Raw genomic sequence first — 19,200 nt, forward strand, 5'->3', positions numbered from 1 at the left:
CTGAGTTTTGCCTCCCACATCTGCAGAGGGGAAAGAGCAGATCCCAATTCTGCAGGTGTGGTAACTGCAGCAGAAGGCACTTAGTCACAAACACATATTTGAGGGGAAGAGCGAGAAGGAAAAATCTCTTTTTGGGAGAGACAACAGACACTGGCAACTCCAACACCCTCTTTGTTTAAGCAGAAAGTATTTGAAGGAGCAGTGACAACCCACAGGAGCAACATCCAGGGTGCTGTACATCCCACATCTTGTGCAGATCGCTGCCACGTCGGTGGGAAGGTGACACTTCACAGGGAGAGCAACAACTTTAAAATAATAATTAATGAATTATTACTGACAATTGGAAAAAAATAAAAATCCCAGTCCCTTGTACAAATGAAACTTGGCTTCTGGAGTTTCTAGTGATAATAAATATTTAAACACCTTCCTTGTTTTAGCACAAAGCAGAAGAGAAATGCAGTTACTGCGGAGAGAGCAGTGATGTGTCACAACAGCAGCACGGAGCATCGCATCAAAACACGGCAGTGGCTCGTGCCTCAGCAGTGGGGAGCAGGGATGGGGCTGCAGCGTGCATCAGGCATCACCTCTGAGAGGTTCCTTTAAAGAACCACCCTGGGTATGACCTGCCTCTGTGGCACACCAGGGATGAGCTGGGCTACCAGCTCTTTGCAGGCAAGCCAGAGGACAAACCATGGCAAAACCCCCTGTGGCATATGTGCTGGGTGAGCATCACGCCTGCCTGCTTCTGGTGCTCAGTTTAGCAGCCGTGGGGAGCTGTTTGGCTGGGCCTGCCCCTGCACCCCTGCTTGCCCAGCAGCCATGCTTTCCATAATACAAATGGTGTTTTATGCTAAGGGGATGCCTTCCCAGAAAGGCACTAACCCACCTTAGCTGCCTCCAGCCTTGCTGGCAGAGATCTGTCCTGGGTCTCCTCATGCAGTGCTGTGGAGTTAATGCCCTTCTTACTCCCTCCTTTTTCTCCCAGCAAAGCTGGTGGCAACACCTGCAGCACACACCACCTGAAGTGCCTATTACACGATCCTATTTTTGGTGTTTTCTAGCTTTATTCAGACCTTTAGTTCTGCATGCTGAAAGCTTCAAGGTTAGGCGTCTGCCTTGAGCTGGGTGTGCTTTCAAAGCCCTAGCAAACCCAACTCAGCTGTTTCCAAGAAAACAATTAGGGGAAATCTAGCTAGGGCCTGCCTTATTTCAGCCTCTTTTGAAGGTTGAACTCTGGCAGGCAAAAGCTTAGGAAATGCCAGTGGTGGATCAAGCACACAGCTCACTCTCTGCCCCTAGATTTGATCAGCACCAGTACTTCAGGGCAGAAGTAACCTATGTATTCACACTGCAATCTGCATTGGTCCCACACCCCAAGCACCCTACCTACCTTGAGGTACTCCAGCCTCTGGGGCTCAGGTCTGTGCAGCCCCAACACCTTCTCGGGACACAAACCACAGAGTTGGGGATGCGCAGGCAGGAGCCATGGGAGCTGCCTCGCTCTAAGGAAGGCAGGACTTAAAGGAAGGGAATACAAGGGAAGGGGCATGATAGAACAAAGAAAGAAATGAGGAAGTGATGTTTTTGCTCTGCCTGTAATGCATTTTTCCCTGGCTTCTCTTCTTTCAGCTGCTGCAATTGTAGATTACGTTACTGGAGTAAGATGTGATGGGTCACAACAGGGAAAAAAGCCAGTCAGCTAATAATCCTGCTCATGCTTCACCTTTGCGGTGAGATTGCCTCAGGACCATCCCTATCTTATAAAAGTCACTCTTTCCAGCATAACTAGGCAATGGAAGGCAAGAGCTAGACGGATGCCCCCAAAGATTCCTGGCTAGGATGGATGTGCTTCTGCCAGGTTCAGCACAGATGGAGGCTGGGTCCTGTCTGGTCCAGCTGCACAGTTCAGTGATACTTGATCTCACTGCTTGTGTCCAAAGCCTCAAAGTTGACAAAGCATTAGCCCTCCTTCTGCTATCAAATTCCTGAACGCTGTTTGGCAAGATTAAGATAACATGTGTGTCCTGGGCCTCCAGTGGCCTGAAAAATACAGTTTTTATGTGTAATATTTGTGACGCATCAGATTAACACATGGAAAGGGTGCTGACTTCTTTACATCAAAGGACTACGTGGAGTTGTGTGCAGGCATCAGGCCAATCTATTTCTAGCCTTGCTGCATCTCCCTGCAGAATGCTATTCCATTGCAGCAGTCTCCTTGAAGAGAGCATTTAAAGGGTTACCCATTACTGCCAGCATACTCATCTACTGAGATACCTCAAACACAAGAATTCATATTCCTTCTATTTTCTACACTTACAACCAGCACTTCCAAGCTGTGCGAGATTGAGCTGGCCGTCTAAGAGAGAAAATACTTCCACCAGCCACAGAGTCTTTTCTGACCAGGCTTTTGCAGGTCGGGAAGTGTCAGACCCCAGGAGCACAGGAGGGTGCTGGCCCTGGACCTCTGTGTGGTGAGAAGTCACCTGCCAGCACATGCTCCAGCTGTCCCCTGCACTAACACAAGCATCACCCAGCCAGAGCCAGTGAGACAGACTGGAGGCAAATGCTCTGCTTAATTGGTCTCAGCAGGAAGCTGCTCTGTGCATGCCACACATGGAAGAGGAGGCACTGGAGTAAGCATTTAAAGAAACCCCTGATTTCCCTTCCCTCTCTCTCCCAGCCTCAAACACTGAAAGTCTCCTTCACTTTAAACAAGGAGTTGTTCTCACTGTCAGGGAAATCAGCTCAAGAATAAGGTTTTGCTATTGGTATTTCTAAGTTTACTACTGATAGCAGCTGTGGAGATAGTGACAGAGATCTGGTTAAATCAAGTCAAGATTTGCTCCTTTATACTCCATTTTTGTTTATTTTTTCCTTAAGAAGTGGAAAAAAGTGACACAAGGAAACACTTCATCCAGTTCAAATCCAAGTTTATTAGCCTGTAAAAGTTTGTTTCCACACAGTAATCATAAGAAATGAATGAATGTTTATGGAGCGTAGCATAAAAATATACTGAGTCAGCCACAGGTTTGAGTCTATGGTTGATCACAAAAATTAATCAGCAGATCACATGGCATTGCATCAAAAAGGCAAATCAGTCCTAGGAATGCAAACAATCAGGATGAAAAGGCAAAACAAGTAAGAGCAGAATATCAGAAAGCAATAATTAGTTCACAGTTCCTAATGTGGGTGACAGATTTATTTAGATCAGGTTATTTACCCACTAACTCTCCAAAACCAGGTTGAAAGCTGTTGTTGTAATTTTGCATTGAACAGTACATTCTTGGTCAACACACCACCTGGTCAAATTCACTATCAGTCTCTAGGTATGACTATTAAAATGGAGGCACGTAAGAGACTAGGTGTACTCAACGGTCTGGCTACTTCTCTTGAAGCCTGGTGGGCTCAGACACTCACTGCTAGAAATCAGAAGCTAAGACAAGACACATGGGCTGAGATACTCTAATCACTGTCTGGATGTGTAAACCCTCTCTCCTTTTAAGAGCCTTCCAGCATGCTAGCTGCTCATCAGATCTGGGAGGTTCACCTCTCTGCTGGGCACTGCAAACCTGATTTCTTGGGAGGGGAAGGGGCACTGGACATCTGGCACAGACTTGTGTGCGTCGCACATACCAGGGAAGCCATAGTGGGAATGTCCCCCACTGGATCCTGTTTGCTTCGGTGTTGATCTTCTGTAGGGTTTTGTTCAGTTGCCAAGCTGATGTATAGACGTTGCTCACAAGCTTCATCTGATGCGGAGAACACCCGTGTTACAGGATTTGGGCAAGCAACAAGGGGCTTTGATGTAGGCTAACTCTTTTCTCTCTCTCTTTCCAAAGGAAAATGACTTCTTATGTTTGGGTTTTCCTAAAGAAGAGGGTTAGTGTTATACAGCAGATGTAAAGGAGTAAAGGAAGAAAGGTGTTTTCTTTTCAAGTGTAGGATGCTTGTACAAATCATAAACCATGCTAGGGAGTACTGCACTGAATAATTAATCTGGGCTCTCACTGACATTGTGACACTTGCAGATCTTTCTACAAGAATTCTGATGTTCTTTTTCTATCCTTTCTATCTTTCCATCCAAAGATCCTTGACTCTGCAAGGCAAAGGGGCCTTACACAGGCCAATGCACTCACATCTTATGGGGAAGTCCTGTTACACTTAGGAAGTACCTTCAAAGTTTATTGGGACATTAATCCATTAAGGCTAATTCCTAAAACCTTTTTTCAGGGAATGGGAATGACAAACTATTCCTGCTTATTAGATTAAGAGTAATGCAACAATCCTTTAATATAGTTTGAAAACTTAAAAGAGCAATGGAAATACTTCCCTAACATCACAGCTTCTTTAGGCACTCCAGATGCTTGTCTTGTAAGATTACAATTTGGTACCCATAACTCCTTCATTCTGCCTATCTTATGCAAAACTGCCTTGCTGAAGGACCCAGCTACATGGATGATCATGTCCATCCCAACAACCAAATGTCAAACAGAAACAAAGCAATGGTGTGAGCAGATGCTGATATCTTTGCTGATGCTGAACTTCACCTTTCTTTCCTTTTTGGTCTCAAACTCTATTTTATGTTCTGTAGTTATTACCCAGAAAGTGTATTTCTTACCTTTATAGATTCTGGGGCCATCAATCTGTGCTCACCACACACTAGTGACTGAGTACATCCTTACAGCAAAGTAAGGCAGAACTTATAACTAAGTAAGTCACCTATGTAATATCCTCCAATTTCAAGAGCTATCTAGTAAAGCCCATGGGAATGTGGGGAGAACTAGGGCCTCCCAGAAGGCACATTGTCCTGTATCACTATACCGTTCATAATTTCAGACTTGTTCCTTGGAAAAACATAAGAAAGCACTGAAATGGCTAGTGGCAAAACCAAATTGAGTCCAAGACAGCCAGGAAGAATTGAGCTTCCACATAAAAAGGTATTTTCTTCCTTTTAATAGGCTCAGTAATGAGTTTGTCAGTTTTGGCTTTGAAGAATTACCTGCTTGTTGTCTGGGGGTTTCTTCAATTTTTTTTTTTTTTTTAATTAAGAAAATAAAAGCTATAAAAAGCTAGAGGTAGTTTTAAACTGCAAGGTTCATATCTGGGGCGAGTATTTCTCTGGAGCCAAGGGACGTTTTTCATTCAGTCTAGTATAAAACAATACTCGAGGGGAAAAAAAGTTGAAAGATAAAGCATTAAAGGAATAGGAACTCAGAGACCTCTTCCCGCTTCCAAATCGACCATCTCATGAAATGAGTGTATTTCCTCCCTGTGAGTTCTATATTTAATCCAGAGAGATCACTCACTCTGCCTGAGCAACCTGGCAGCCCTTTTCCTCCTCTTCAAACAGACCTCAAGATTCAATCTTGGCACTATCTAATGAGCAGTCTATGTCTCCCAAGAACATATATCCTTATGGATTTTGATGAGAGCAGACAGGATCAGTGGAAAATCCACTTCTATTCCTATCACTTTGTTGTTTTCTTTAAAAAACAAAAGGATACACCGAGGCTCCCCCTGGAAAATCAGTTGTCATTGGAGGAATCTCACAGACTAAAGGACCTACCTCGGGTTTCCAACCCTTTCAGAATCCTGTTGTGGCACCTAAGAGCAGACATCCTGTTTATTAAAGGAATATTCTCAGAGAAATGATATTCCAAATTTCACCAAAATCAGATGATGTGCTGCCGGCACAGCCATGACCTATCAGAACTTGTTTTAATGTTGGCAAGTAGCACAGGAAATAAAATGGCAAGAGGAAACCCTTTCTTTTGCTATGGATAGTTTGTAAGACAGGTAAAGAGCAGAATATTGAACTGAGAAGCAGTAAAGCAAAATGGAAGATACTATTGTCATTCTCTTACAAACTGTATTTGTAATCCCAAGTACTCCAACAGCAACAGGATGATCTCATCTGAAGTCTATTGTTTGTTGCAAGAGTTACACGTGAGATTTCACCTTCATATGCTTTCCCCTACAAAGCTAACTGTAAATTTATCACATCACCCTCACTAGTCCATTCTTCTTATACAACAGAGGCCTGCGTTAAAGGGTTGAAGCCTTTCCTGCAATCCATTGTGCTCCTACTTCACTAAACCTTTTCATAGCCTCAAAATGTCAACATTCCTAGTCTTAAAAATGTGGTATTTTTTTCTGCTGTTTTCAAAAATCTAGAGTATGCTACCTTCAGGTATACACCTCATGGGGTTTCCATCGACTGCTAATTGAGAAGGAATTAGTTTTGTAGCTATAGTGCCATCACTTCATAAGCATTCATTCCCATACACAAGGCTGAGGTCAGCATTTGGAATTTCTTGCTCATTTTAAGGATTCTTTTTTAAAAGAGGTATTTTTTGTTTAAGATCCCACAAACAAAACCTGTTTATGGAAAAAGAGAGCTGTTTTGAATACTAAAGTCCTTTATTCAACAACACAGAAATATCACAAAAACAACTTTACTGGGCAAATTGAATGTTTTTATACAGTTTTGTACATGCCCCATAAGTGATTATTCTTTTTCTTCATAAATACACTGTATTCCAAAACTGGTTTTTTTCCATAATTGCACAAGCATACATACACCTTACACAAATATCTATTAGAAAATTTAATAGATAACTGCACAGTTCAGAAATAGGAGAACACTGTGAAAGGAGTACATTTCTGTGGCCCGTGTTTCTGAAAAACCCCTCCTGGTTCCCTGCAATCGTGAAAATGGAGTACGTTCTAAAATAGGAGCTGTCTTTTATTCACTAAGAATACAGAAGAGCTCAGCGTGAAACTGCCAAATTTAATAAAAACAAAATCTGAAACATTTAGCTGTTACATGAGAACCCACTGTTTGATATCACTATGCATCTAACCATGATCAAAGACCCACTACTGCTTTTTGCTGAATGCATTCGACCCTGAATGGTATGTTCATTTAACTACTTTCTTTCTTCATTATTTGATTACAGATATGGCCCATTTGAAGACTTTATATCCTTTAACATTAATTGTAGGACTTGCATACCAGGGGTTCTGTACAAAAGGGAGTATCTTCCCTCGTAGGGAGAGTCTGCTATTAATTGACAGAACGGGTACATGTGCCTCCCCTTCAGCCTTAACCATTTTTCATAAGTTTATCTGGGGTATGCCAAAAATGCTTCCATTAGGCTTAGTGCTCACACCTAGAAGACAGCAAAAGTATGTTTTGCTTTTCATTTGCCCCCTCCCCCCCTCTTTGGGGGGGTTTTGTTGTATTTTTTTTTTTTGCATTGTAAGAATGAAAGACAGAAAAGAATATAAATTTTCACATGGAAAGTGGTATTGGACCTTGTGAAAAGCACAGGTTTGGTAATTAGAACTTGATAATAACCCAGTTGACAAATACATGTGTAAACGGGGAGTGAGGGTAGGGTTGCAGTGGAGAGAGACAGGTCGGAAATGGGATTTCCTTCTTCAAACATCACTAATTAAGATGCTGTATAAACACTGTTTCAGCAAAATCTAAAAATCTGAAGGTGCAAAGGAACAACATCCGAGATGAAGACCATATGGGTAAATCAAAGAAAAACCAACTCTTGTTCCTTTTCAATAATTAACAGGTTTGCTTGGTTTGCTTGTTTGTTTTAACAATTTTTAATCGACATGTAAAACACCACAATTACAATATACAGCTCCATCAGTTCTTGAAAACAAAACAACAAAACAAAAAAAGAAACCACATCAAGACATGCAACATTAGGGTATTAGACAGTAAGTACATTTCTATGAGTATCTTTGTACACCTAATGTAGCCTGAACTTATTTTTGCCTCTGATTCTGTAAGAGCAATCACAGTTTTCCAAAAAGCAAGGCAAGCTTACCAGCCAGATGTGCAAATAAGGCTTCAGTGTGTAAATCAATCAGCGTTTTAGTAGAGAACACCTTACAGAGCTCTGATGGGTCTAGTGGTCAGTAACAGAGGCCCTAACCAAAAAGTCTCTAACACAAAAAGAATCCATACATGGCTGCCATACTAGCAGACATAAAGCTCATTGGAGGGGTATTGGGTGAGTATTCAACTGAGGATCTCTCAGAAACTGTAATAGGGGCACCATGATAGAAGCATTTCAAATGTGACATTCCAACTCTGAAGCCATGACATCTTATGATGTACAGACATGGACACGTGCACTGATGTTGAGGACGCATGTGTAAGCCCAGCCCACCTCCACTCTACCAGTTACCCGGGTCACCCATGCTCTGCCCATCCCTGCTGACACACACGTGTGGCCTCAGGTTTCTCCTCCTCTGTCCTTCAGTCTTTGCTTTCTGGGCCATTTCAAACAGCCACCAGTTCTGTGAGTGAGCTCCCCTGCCAAAGCCAGTATCTCCCCCACCTGCACAGGTCCCACACCGCAGCATTCCCAACCATCCCCTTTGTTCACCAAGTGACTGTCACAAGTGGCCAAAGGCTGATGTACTTAGCAAAAAAAGGATAAAGTGCTGAAACAACAGGAGATTTGAACATGCTGTGCATCATTATCTGGTTATTTCCATGCCCAGCACCTTGTCTGTGAAACTGTCGATAGTCCTATTTTGTATAAAATGGTAAATCAATCAAATACATGGCACAACAGCATTTGCTTACTTTGATGGGATGGCCTTCTCATTCATGATTGGTATGATGAACCCAAGCAATAAAAAGTAATGATCAACTGATAGTAAGTATCCCTAAGTTCAGTATCTTCCAATTTTTTACGACATGTGAGCTTATACCCTTTCGTGTGCTGCCTTTCTGAGGAGCAGACATTTCCTTCGCACAGCTACAGCAGGAAGAAGAACAGCAGAGCATTCTTCTGGGGGCCTAAGGGACCAGCTGTTCAGCAAAGCCAAGATCAGTGGACCAAGAAACATGTGGGGAGAAATCATCTGTTTTAAACATTTTTTCTTTTAAAGTTCATTTTTGTACTGCAAAAATATCTAGGCTCTCAAAAGAACACAAGTGAGACCCAAACCAGTCCAACTGTCAAAAACTCACTTAGCTGCAATGAGCTTCACTTGGACCAGCAATATGGAATCCACCTTATAAGGTATTTACTCCATTGACTGAAAACCTTACATAAGAACTCAAAGGTGAAGGGTAATTAGGCCAAGCCATCATTTTTTAAGGTCTCGTACTCGTTTTGCTTTGCATTCTAGAGCAACCTTTGTATAGATGACTGGCTTTGCACATCCGCCCATGCTGGGCATTCCACGCCAGAAGACAGTGAAAGGCGAGTCAGATACCAAACAGCATTTTTGGAGAGATACCCCTCTGTAAAGCTCCTTTGGAAGCAATGCAAGTGCACGAACCACTACTCTAATACAGTGCTTTTAAACGTTATGTCTTCCCCTCTCACACCACCACGACAGAAGTTAATTGCTAGATGTGTTACCACCTTTTTATCTTGGTAAACTTGACACCAAGTCTCTATGGAAGGATGCATGGTAAAACAGTGTTGCTGTTGCTGCGGCTGTTAAACAACTAGCAAAATAATAGTTAAAGCTAGAATTTATTGCTCCGGATTTAACTCGCAGAACCACACCATTGTGTACAAACCATTAATCTCCATTGATGCTCAGACGTGATTGTCTCCTTGTGTCTAAACACACAAAATACAAGCGGCTATCTGTACAGTTTACAGTACCGAAACACATATATTTGAAAATGAAGTATAGATATGTTACTTTGCAAAGATACATGACTTTATAGCAGGGGTTTACCCAAACTTTTTTTTTTTTTACTTTTTTTTTTACAGCCACTTTAAAAATAGACAACAACTTCACTAGAATAGCTAAGTTACACCAAAGAAAGAGTCGGTGGACTGAACGTGAAGAAGCAGGCCAATTCCCCAGGCTCCCAGATTTTTGACTTTTTGCTTTTGAGGAAACCCCTATACATAAATGAAAATAGTATCTGAGTATATTCTTCAATGGTGGACTAAGCAGTTTCTTAAAACAAGACTTTAGCTTGCCATTCACTTCCGAATGCCTTGAAAATAAGATACACTACTGCTTAAAAGAACCATCGGAATGCTTCAGCGCTGGGAACAGGTGTTCTCTAAAAAAGAAGCAAGAAAACAAGTTAAGCTTTCTTTTGCGGCATTGGCATACTTGAGTTCTTCTAGTTGTTCTTTCCTTTACATTTTAGGCATACTTTCAGTCATCTAGGAACAGCACGATGCCTCACATTGCTTGACAATTCACAGACACATCCTTTCCCCAAACACACCATTTTAGGATCACACATGAGACATCGTATTCAGTATACAACACACCTAACGTGCTGTCCTCTCCTTAGTTAACAAAGTAGTCATGGAAATGTAAATATTGCTAGAGAAAAGAATCCTGGAAAACAGACAGTGCTTTTAGAATAACCACACAGTTGTACAATGGTTTCTGCCTGTGCCTTAGCATACTGGATATACAGTTATGTCTTGGTGGGTTTGCAGGTTAAGTACATGCTTTGGTGAGAATACTTCTTTTGACAGGGGAATAATGAAGGCATGGATCTGTCATTCAGATCACTTTGTGCTGGGTCAACAGATGCCTTGGGAGCTGAGGATGATGTTTTCAAACCTCAGGCTGGTCGCACCATTCTGCGTTTAGGCTGCAATACAGAAAGCACGTAAGCACATCCTTGACTTCATTGCAAAGAAACCATCCTAACTGACTTGGGGGGCGGGGGACGGACAGACACGGACGGTACTGCCCAGACTGACCAAGGACATTCTTTCTCACACATGCTGGACCTTGGCTTACATAGAAATAGTCTATTTGCAGAGCTGCTATCCCTGCTTCTCTCCACCTGCTGTTCCCTCCCAGAGGATATCATCCACTTGCATTCAGGTGCCTCCACACACATCTGAGTATAGGCAAGTTCCTTTCACGACTTTAAAGTACAACATACACGAGACACTGAAGCATTGAGCCTGCAAGGGCTATGTCACCCCTGTGAGGTACTTCTGGCCCTCAGTTTTCTTCAGAATCAGAAGATGCTGAAAGTGCTCTTGAAATCATCCACCCACATGGTCTCTTCTGCAGAACTCATGACTGGGCACTGACCAGGGAGGCAAGAGCAAGCCCTGAGATGACTTTGTATCAATCAGTCCCAGCTCAAAAGTACTTTTTCACTAAGAACTGTCCACAGATAGCAGCATCACACCTGACAATATCTCCCTGAAAGCAGAACTCCAGGAATTTGCAAATAAATATCTGTAACGAAAGAGTTTTCACTGATTTTGCTGGTGTCACACATAAATACTATGTCTCCCTTTGAAGGAATTCTTTCATTTTTGTTTCAGAGAGAACCTTTTAAATGTTTCCCTAGTTTTTAAATAAAAATTCAAGAAATCGTGGAGCCTACAGTATGCATTGTACTTGATGTCAGAATATTACTTTCTGAAGTGCAGGAACTGCTCATTAGTATGGCAAGTATTTTTTGTTGAATAATTAGCCCATTTTGTGATAATCAGGCTCAAGCAGTACCTGGCTCCTCTTTTTGTAAAAGCCATATAAAAAGGGAGCTGTTATTGTTATGTTTATCATTCATGCCCATGGAAATACCAGAGTCAAACATACTTCTGCTGTGCCACCAGAACTCTGACCTGTGGTCAATTCAATACCCGCTTCCCCTCAACAAATGTGAAGCTTTAATAAATCATCCAAAAATTAATTTGCAAGGACAACGAGCTTTGCTTTGAGGTTTGTTCAATACAGCTTCCCTGACCAGTATGAGTTTTCTATGTGTCAGTGGTCCAAAAGTAGGAATTGCTCATACCCATCTTTACCAGTCCCTGTTCTGCCCCGTTAAGGGTATTTAGCGTAAGCACAAATAAGTGACATAGCACAGCAGCCGGGCTCCCCGAGTACTCTGAGGAGAGCTAATGCAATTGCTAGGCCATCCGCACCAGTCTGTGTGGGCTGTAAGATGGCTGCTGAGAGTGAGGTATACAGATTTATAATTTATAAGGAGGTTGAACTGCAGAAGAGGCTGGAGTTCGGAATGACAGGAAACAATCACACAGATAAACTGGTCTCAAAAGAACAGCCAAACACGCAAACATATTAAACTCACTAGACTGTCTTCACCTGAAAACTAAACATAATACTGCACTGTGGGTCCACCTGCCTAAACACAAAACGACAGCTAGACACAGAGATTTAAAGACGTAGTGACTGAGATGGCCTTTATTTATTTTCGTGCAGCATCAGGTTGAGTCACGGTCAGACATTGTCATATCAGCTGGAAGTAAAGGTGCAATGTCTGATTAAAAGGTCATTCAGACCTTTAAATACACAGAATAATACTTTTGAAGGGCAAAGCTGTGGTTTAATATGTGTGCTTTTGAAAAGCTACCAGATAAGGAATTTTGCATCTGCGTACCAAGTTCTAATTAAAGATACACATTTACAATTAAATATCCATTGCGCTAACTCCCTATTTTTGGAATGAATTATTAATCCACGCTTAAACAAAAAAGAAAGCTTTTAAAATTGAGGAGGTGGATCGCATTAAATCTAAACCAATTTATGTGATGAAACCCATAGATTTCACCACTCCAAGGATCAAGGTTATTTCCAGACAGAAAGAGGACCCTTCAGCCCATTTAGTGGTTCAGCACACCAACATACAAGCTTAAGTGCAATGACCATCTACCGCCTAGCTGTATAAATCTGGGAGTCCCAGCTGGGGAATCAAATTCTTGGCAAGATTACAGCACATTTCTGGATCTCTATGCTGCCAGCGGCGAATCGTTATCCTGAGTGACAGGAAAGACAGATTCCCCCGGAAGCCTGGGGAGGGGTGGTGAGGAGCAGAACCCGAGCTGATCAGCGTGGTTTTGCTGTAAAAGCCTTCACTACTCGTGCCAGTGCAAATGCTGACAAACGGCAGGCTCGCTCCCAGGAGGATGCTCAGAAACCCACAGCCCTGGCTCCTCCAAGCGGGTAATGCCATAAAGCGTGGTGCTCGAGAGGATTTATCCCTGTGCAAACCCAGGATGAAATGACCTCCACACCTTCAAACTCCCTATTCTGTTCCCTTCTTGCCAGCTTTCACTGCAAAGATGCAGCTCAAACATCTGAAATTTGAGATAATTGTTGCCTTGAAACATCAGCTTCACATAGGGCACCGAGTACACTACGGTTTTGAAGGAGGAGGGTAAAAAGGGCAACCTAAACCAACAGAATAGTTAAAAATCCCTTCAATTAACCAGCAATAGAAAAATGATACCTATTCTTCTGTCCTGGTTGCCCCTCACAGAAATGTAAAAACAGACCCTTGCCAGATGTGCGTGCATGCACGCACTGGCAGGTGCTGTGAATTCCTCACAAGATTCTCCAATTTGACAGCTGAGCTCTGTATCTTCACTGCAAAAGCATTCCTTAAAGAATGATGCTTCCCACATCACCCCTCCAGGTTACCAGCAAACTGATGGAGTAAGGCAAGGGGTGCCAGCCCCATCCCTTGGCAAGCTCATGCCTACAAAACCTGCCAGAGGTGCTTGCCACCTTGTCTCTCTGTGTCTTGCAGCTCACAGCCACCTTAAAGAGATTACGAATCAGGAAAGTTGTCCACTGCTGCTCAGGATGTCCCAAATTCACAGCTGCATAACCAAGACTCACTGTAAGTCATCTGTGTGTATTATTATTTTCTGCCAGGCTAGGGAATCAGATATGCTGAGGTGAACCACATTCAGAAATAAAATAGAATAATAAAACATATCCGAGCACTACATGATTATGACCTAATACTTTACCGATGTTAAAAGATGTTGCTTTAAGTAAGAATCCTTTGATGTTTGATCCATGAGCAAAAATCCTGCCCTCGTTGAAGCAAACTCGCATGATGGCTACAGCAAGTTATTGGCTCTCCTTATTCCTCTTGAGGAGCTCTGGCTGAAATGATCCAGCTCAACAGAGGTCTTTTGGACAGTATATGGCAGCTGAGGTACATTCAGCAAGATCTGGGCTACCCGACAGTCTTTATAGAGACCTGCACAACCACACAAATAGACAGCGGTGAAGGAACTTTGCCCTTAATGAAATCTTAAACTCACATGGCAAGGCAAATAAACCAGTGGATTTCCCAAAGCAGTGGGACTGGTGCTGGGCACACGGGAAGAAATGACCTCGCCAAGGTTTGCACAGAACCCCGCATGAGCTTCCCACCCTGGAGGACAATCCCTTCTTGAAATACCTCCCACAAGAGGAGCAGTTTGGCACTTAGGCCAGTGGATGTATAGCATGAAATTTGTCCTGCTAAGTTACATACGTATCTATGAGTGTTCATGTATCTCAATACACACGTACATACACAGATCTATGATCAGAGATGGAGAAGTCTGGTGCTGCATGGTGGCCAAAAGGTCCAACTGGAAAGTCACAGCCCCTACACAAAACGCAATTTGGATCAATCAGCAGCCCAGCACAGCAAACGCTGAACGCCACTGTCCACAAACCAGGGTCTGTATGCTTTTGTCACACCTGTACAAATGTGGGGTACACACCTAACCAGTCCCCCAAACCTCACACAACTGCCCACAAGAAAGTAAACTGTCCTTTAACATGTAGCCGCCTTGTATTTCCAGCACTGCAAGTTAATTTAGGTATCAGGTTGATCATGCTGGAAACGACATCAAATATACACACAGCATTGCTCTCACATAAACAGTGCAGAACCTGGTGCGAATCCATGTGCTCCAAAACTCACTTTCCATACCCAGATTCCCTCTGGAAAGACCCTTTACCCAGCCAACCGCCAGGCTGCAGGACAAATGTGGTGGCACGGACCCATCCTCCGGGCTGGCATGGGGCTGTGTGTCTCACTGACACACACCAGCACCCAGCAGAGCAATGGGATCTCCTGACACACAGAGCAACACCGCATCCTCACCCGCTAGCAGGCACTGTCCCAGTGGCAAAGGCAGCTCACTGCCTGGAGGGTGGATGCCTGCCACCTCTCCTGTGCCAGCCTGCTCTGCCACTGGTGAGTGTGGTCTGGACAGCAACTCTCCTCCTTACCTGCCTAAATACAGAGCTACCCTGACAGGAAAGTGGCCTTTGAAAGTATCTATGGCCTACTTTGTTCCACTCATAAATATACATTACCTACAGCAATGACTTTGGGGAAAACCTCTTGATGCTCAGATTCAGCTCACACAAGAGTCTCCTTGAATGTTTTTCTTCAGGCAAGGAGGCTCGGGGGCAAGAAAACAGTGTGAATTGCAACTCCTGGAAATGTGGGAGGAAGGAAAAGGCAGAGCCCAGGACGCGGAAGGGGTCTCCCATCCCTGGATGTACACCAAGAACCCCACCATGCCGACACGGAGGGGGCTGGTTGTGGCTGCAGGGGGATGAGATGCTGCTCCTGTGCATGCTACAGCTTGGGCACACATGCACGCTGGCTCTGCATGGGAACAGCTCACACCACAAATCCCTGGCATCCTCCCACCCAGCCACAGGAGGGACACCCCGGCTCTGGGTGAGGTATGAGACAGTGCACGAAGCTGCCACCCCCCACAGCTGCCGAAATCCCTGGCTGCCCACCAACGCTGCGCTCCTGCTCGCTGTACGTGTTATCAGGCAGTAACAGATGTCCTCTAATAACAAGCTTATTATTGGACTTAGCAGATAAAAAAGGACACGTATGCCAGGTCAGAAGCTCAGTCGTGAGTTTGCTTCTGTAGCCCACCTTAAAATATCTCCCCCCACACCTGAGCGAGGGGCCTGTCTCCCTGCATAGCAAGGAAGAGATTTAACATTTATTTTAAAAGTCAGCTTTATTTGCTCCGAGAGGACGTGCATCTGCGTGCTGGCAGTTATTTTTTTACTTGTGCTGCGTATCTCTCAGACCGTATTTGAGACAAACCAGATTTAGAACATACCAGATTAGGAAACTCATTTGACTTTCTCTGCCGCCAGCTCCAGCAAGTGAAAAGTAAACCTCTGCCACGGGACATTGCAAATTGAAACCTAAAAAATGTACTCCTAAGTCGGGGCTGTGTTTTGAAAATCCAGCTCCTCTCAAACAGCTCACTCAGAGGTAACCTCAGGGGGCTTCAGTGGGGATAGCTGAGGAATAAAGGATTTGTGCCCACGGGCACAGAAACCTGCCAGTGTAGGGCCGGATCCTGCCACTTAGACTCAGCACCAGCAGCAGGCAGTAGCTCCCCAACTAAATCAATAGGATTAGTCTGAGGAGTAATGTGTTTCTCCACAGGAGAAAGAACAAGCAAAAGTGTCCCTCATTTACATTCAGGATACACCATAGTTTATTTTATACATTAATATTTTTTTCAATTTATATATGAGATTAAATTTAGGGAATGGGTAAACAATTTCACTTTTCTGATTTGAAAAAAATATATAACACCACTGGGGGAAACAGATGGCAAATACAGATCAGAAATCATAAAGAATCCAGACTAATGCTGTCAAAGAGAAGCAGCTCAGTCCCAGGAAATGCTAGTGATGAAACCCCTCTCACCTACAGCTAAGAGCAGACATGCTAGCTTTCAGTGGAGCAGCTCACACACACCACCCCTGGCCTTGAAAATCCCCAGGGGGGCAGCTCCAGCCACTAAGCATTGCTTGCACGGAGGCTGGCAGGCACAAGCATTACCCCAGGATGCAGGCAGAGCCCTGGAAAGGAACACATTTCCTCTCCCCTTTCTCTCCTGGGCTGGGAGTAATTGTCTGTGGTCGCCTTCCAGCACACTCCCTCCCTTGTGCCAGCACAGCTCTTTTGGCCAGCAAGATGAGGGATGGAGCCAAGTCTCCACCTCTGCTGTTCCACTTGCTCCCAAGGGGAGCAGCCGGCTTGGCCGCTGGCTTCCCCATGCCTGGCATCCCGCACGTGGGGCTGGCAGCACTGGGCAAGCCAGGGTCGGGAACTCCTGCCGTCTGCTACCCTGCAGACGTGTTCCAGCTGGCCATGCTCTGGCCTCAGATGGGAGCTCCTAACAGCTTTCTGGCATAGGCAGCAGGGAAGACATCAGAGGTCTGGGTTTTCAGGTTACGGGATCTCTCATATCTCACTGCCAAAGGGGATTCACATTTCCTTCCCTATTCCTACATCCCTCTTGACTAGTTTGTGCAGTTCCTCTGGGTTTTCGGCTATCCCTGTACCTGAGGATGGAGCTGCTAAGCCTGTTAGAGTGCCTCTTGAGCTTATGTGGCTATTTTGCTTTGTTTTATTATTTATTATTTGCATTCCAGCAGGCAGGGTGAAGGACTGTTCCTGTTGGTTCTGCTTGTCCGGCCTCTCAACCAGTAGGTCTGGCCCATCTCCTGCTTTTTCAGGGATGGGGATGGGCTTGTACTAGCTCTAACACAGCGTTACATCAGAGCCAAGACTGACGCTAAGCAGGTCTGAAAATCTGTCACTCAGTGCTCCCATACTGACTGTGGGAATCAATATCAAACAGCCAAATGTTTTATCAGCATAAAGCAGAAACCTCTGCTACCAAGAAAACTTTTACAGAGCAGTTCTGGGATGCAGGCTTGTTCCCACCATGCAACATGAAACCCAAAACCCTACAATGCGAAAGACACTAAAAAATGGAACATCCACACCACCACTTAGCTTCTGCTTTCACCTGGGACTTGCCTGGTTACTTCTGCTGACTCTCTTCTGTCATATATTATCAACTAGAAGTGCGCCTGCCTTTTGCAATGGATGTACCACGTGCATACACCTCCCCCTCTCTCTTTCTCTCTCTCTCTCACACACACACACAGAGCCATTCACCTTTTCCCTAATCATATCCCTGTGAAGACCATCCATCAGTCCCTATCATTTATCCTTCCCACACACACAAGCTCACAAACCAGAATTATTCTAGTTAACATTCATTCCATTAATGAGAAATCCCTGCTGGTTCATCATCCAGTGGTACAAGTCTTTGCGCTCGCAGGCTGACATCTCTATCATCATCCAAACTGCTGCTCTGGGGTACAGTAATCTCTTACAGACTGGTCTCCAAGCAGAAAGGAGACACGTTTCTCAGTACCAAACCTAAATTTAAATCTCTTTCCCCTAGAGCTGCTGGGGCTTCAGCATCTTTTTCTCCTGCACGGAACCTAAAACCGGCTATGATGCCTCATTGGTTAGCTAACTGCTTCTGTCCTTTGGGATTTTTCATACACTGTTGATAAAACAGCCAGTGAAAAAATACATCCAGTAAATGCCTGGACTTTGCTTGTTTCGTTGTTTTTTGGTTTTTGGTTTTTCTTTTGCAAAATCGGGGGGGGGGGGGGGGGATGGAGGAGGAGAATAGAATGGGTGAGAAAAAAATATATAAATCCACTCAAATGCAATAGTCAGACCTGGGCTGAGGGAGTATTTTCAGTCAATGCCCAAGACTAATTACAGATGCCAGCCTGGCTGACTTCGTCAGAGACCGAGAGCACCATGTATTGTCCCATTAGATGCAGGGAGAGGACTGGCAATGCAAACGCTTATACAGCAGGTCACTACAACTCCTGACTGGAGGGGGAAACATTAAAAGATTATTAACGGCTCTGAACCTCATTCATTCTTGGTTATGTCTTCTGAAATTTTCAAGGATGACAATTAAGACCCACCTCAGTGATCATTTTCATGACACTGTCACCTCTGATGGACTTTGACCTCCAATTTACTTTACATCAGCTTCCAAGCAACCAGCCAACTGTGATCAGTGCCTCCCAGAGCTCAGATGAATGGGTGACTTAGAGAGAAGAGGTTTTACATCACTACTAAGCTTGTGTCATTGAGTCTGCACCCACACACTCCCCGGTGGTTAGCTATTCAAACCCACGACCCTTCTAAATATATTTTCTCCTCTTTTGTTCACTCCAAAACCAAGAGCCTTTGTTTGATGGACGCCGTTCACTTTGAAGATCACATATTTAACAACATACACTCCTTGCCTCTCCTTCTCCATTACTGACCTCTCTAACTGTACCATGACAATCACGTTCTGCCCTCCTTGCCCCTTCTACACAGATGGCTAAAGCTCTTCAGCCCTCTGCCAAGCCTGTAACTGCCAAGGTGGCTGCACCACCTTTGCAATCCTCAGCTGTTAGGATGTGCAGAAGGATGGATGCTAATGAATCACAATTGGTTTGGGATATTTCTATGGCGATGAAGCAAATTCTTGGTGTTAACATAGTGCAGAGTGATGTGCTGTCAGAATGCTCCAGCGT

This window comes from Neopsephotus bourkii, unplaced genomic scaffold (genome assembly GCF_033783945.1).
Source record: "Neopsephotus bourkii isolate Nb327-2 ecotype Australia unplaced genomic scaffold, CSIRO-AGI_Nbou_v1 NB_977, whole genome shotgun sequence".
Taxonomy (NCBI): domain Eukaryota; kingdom Metazoa; phylum Chordata; class Aves; order Psittaciformes; family Psittacidae; genus Neopsephotus; species Neopsephotus bourkii.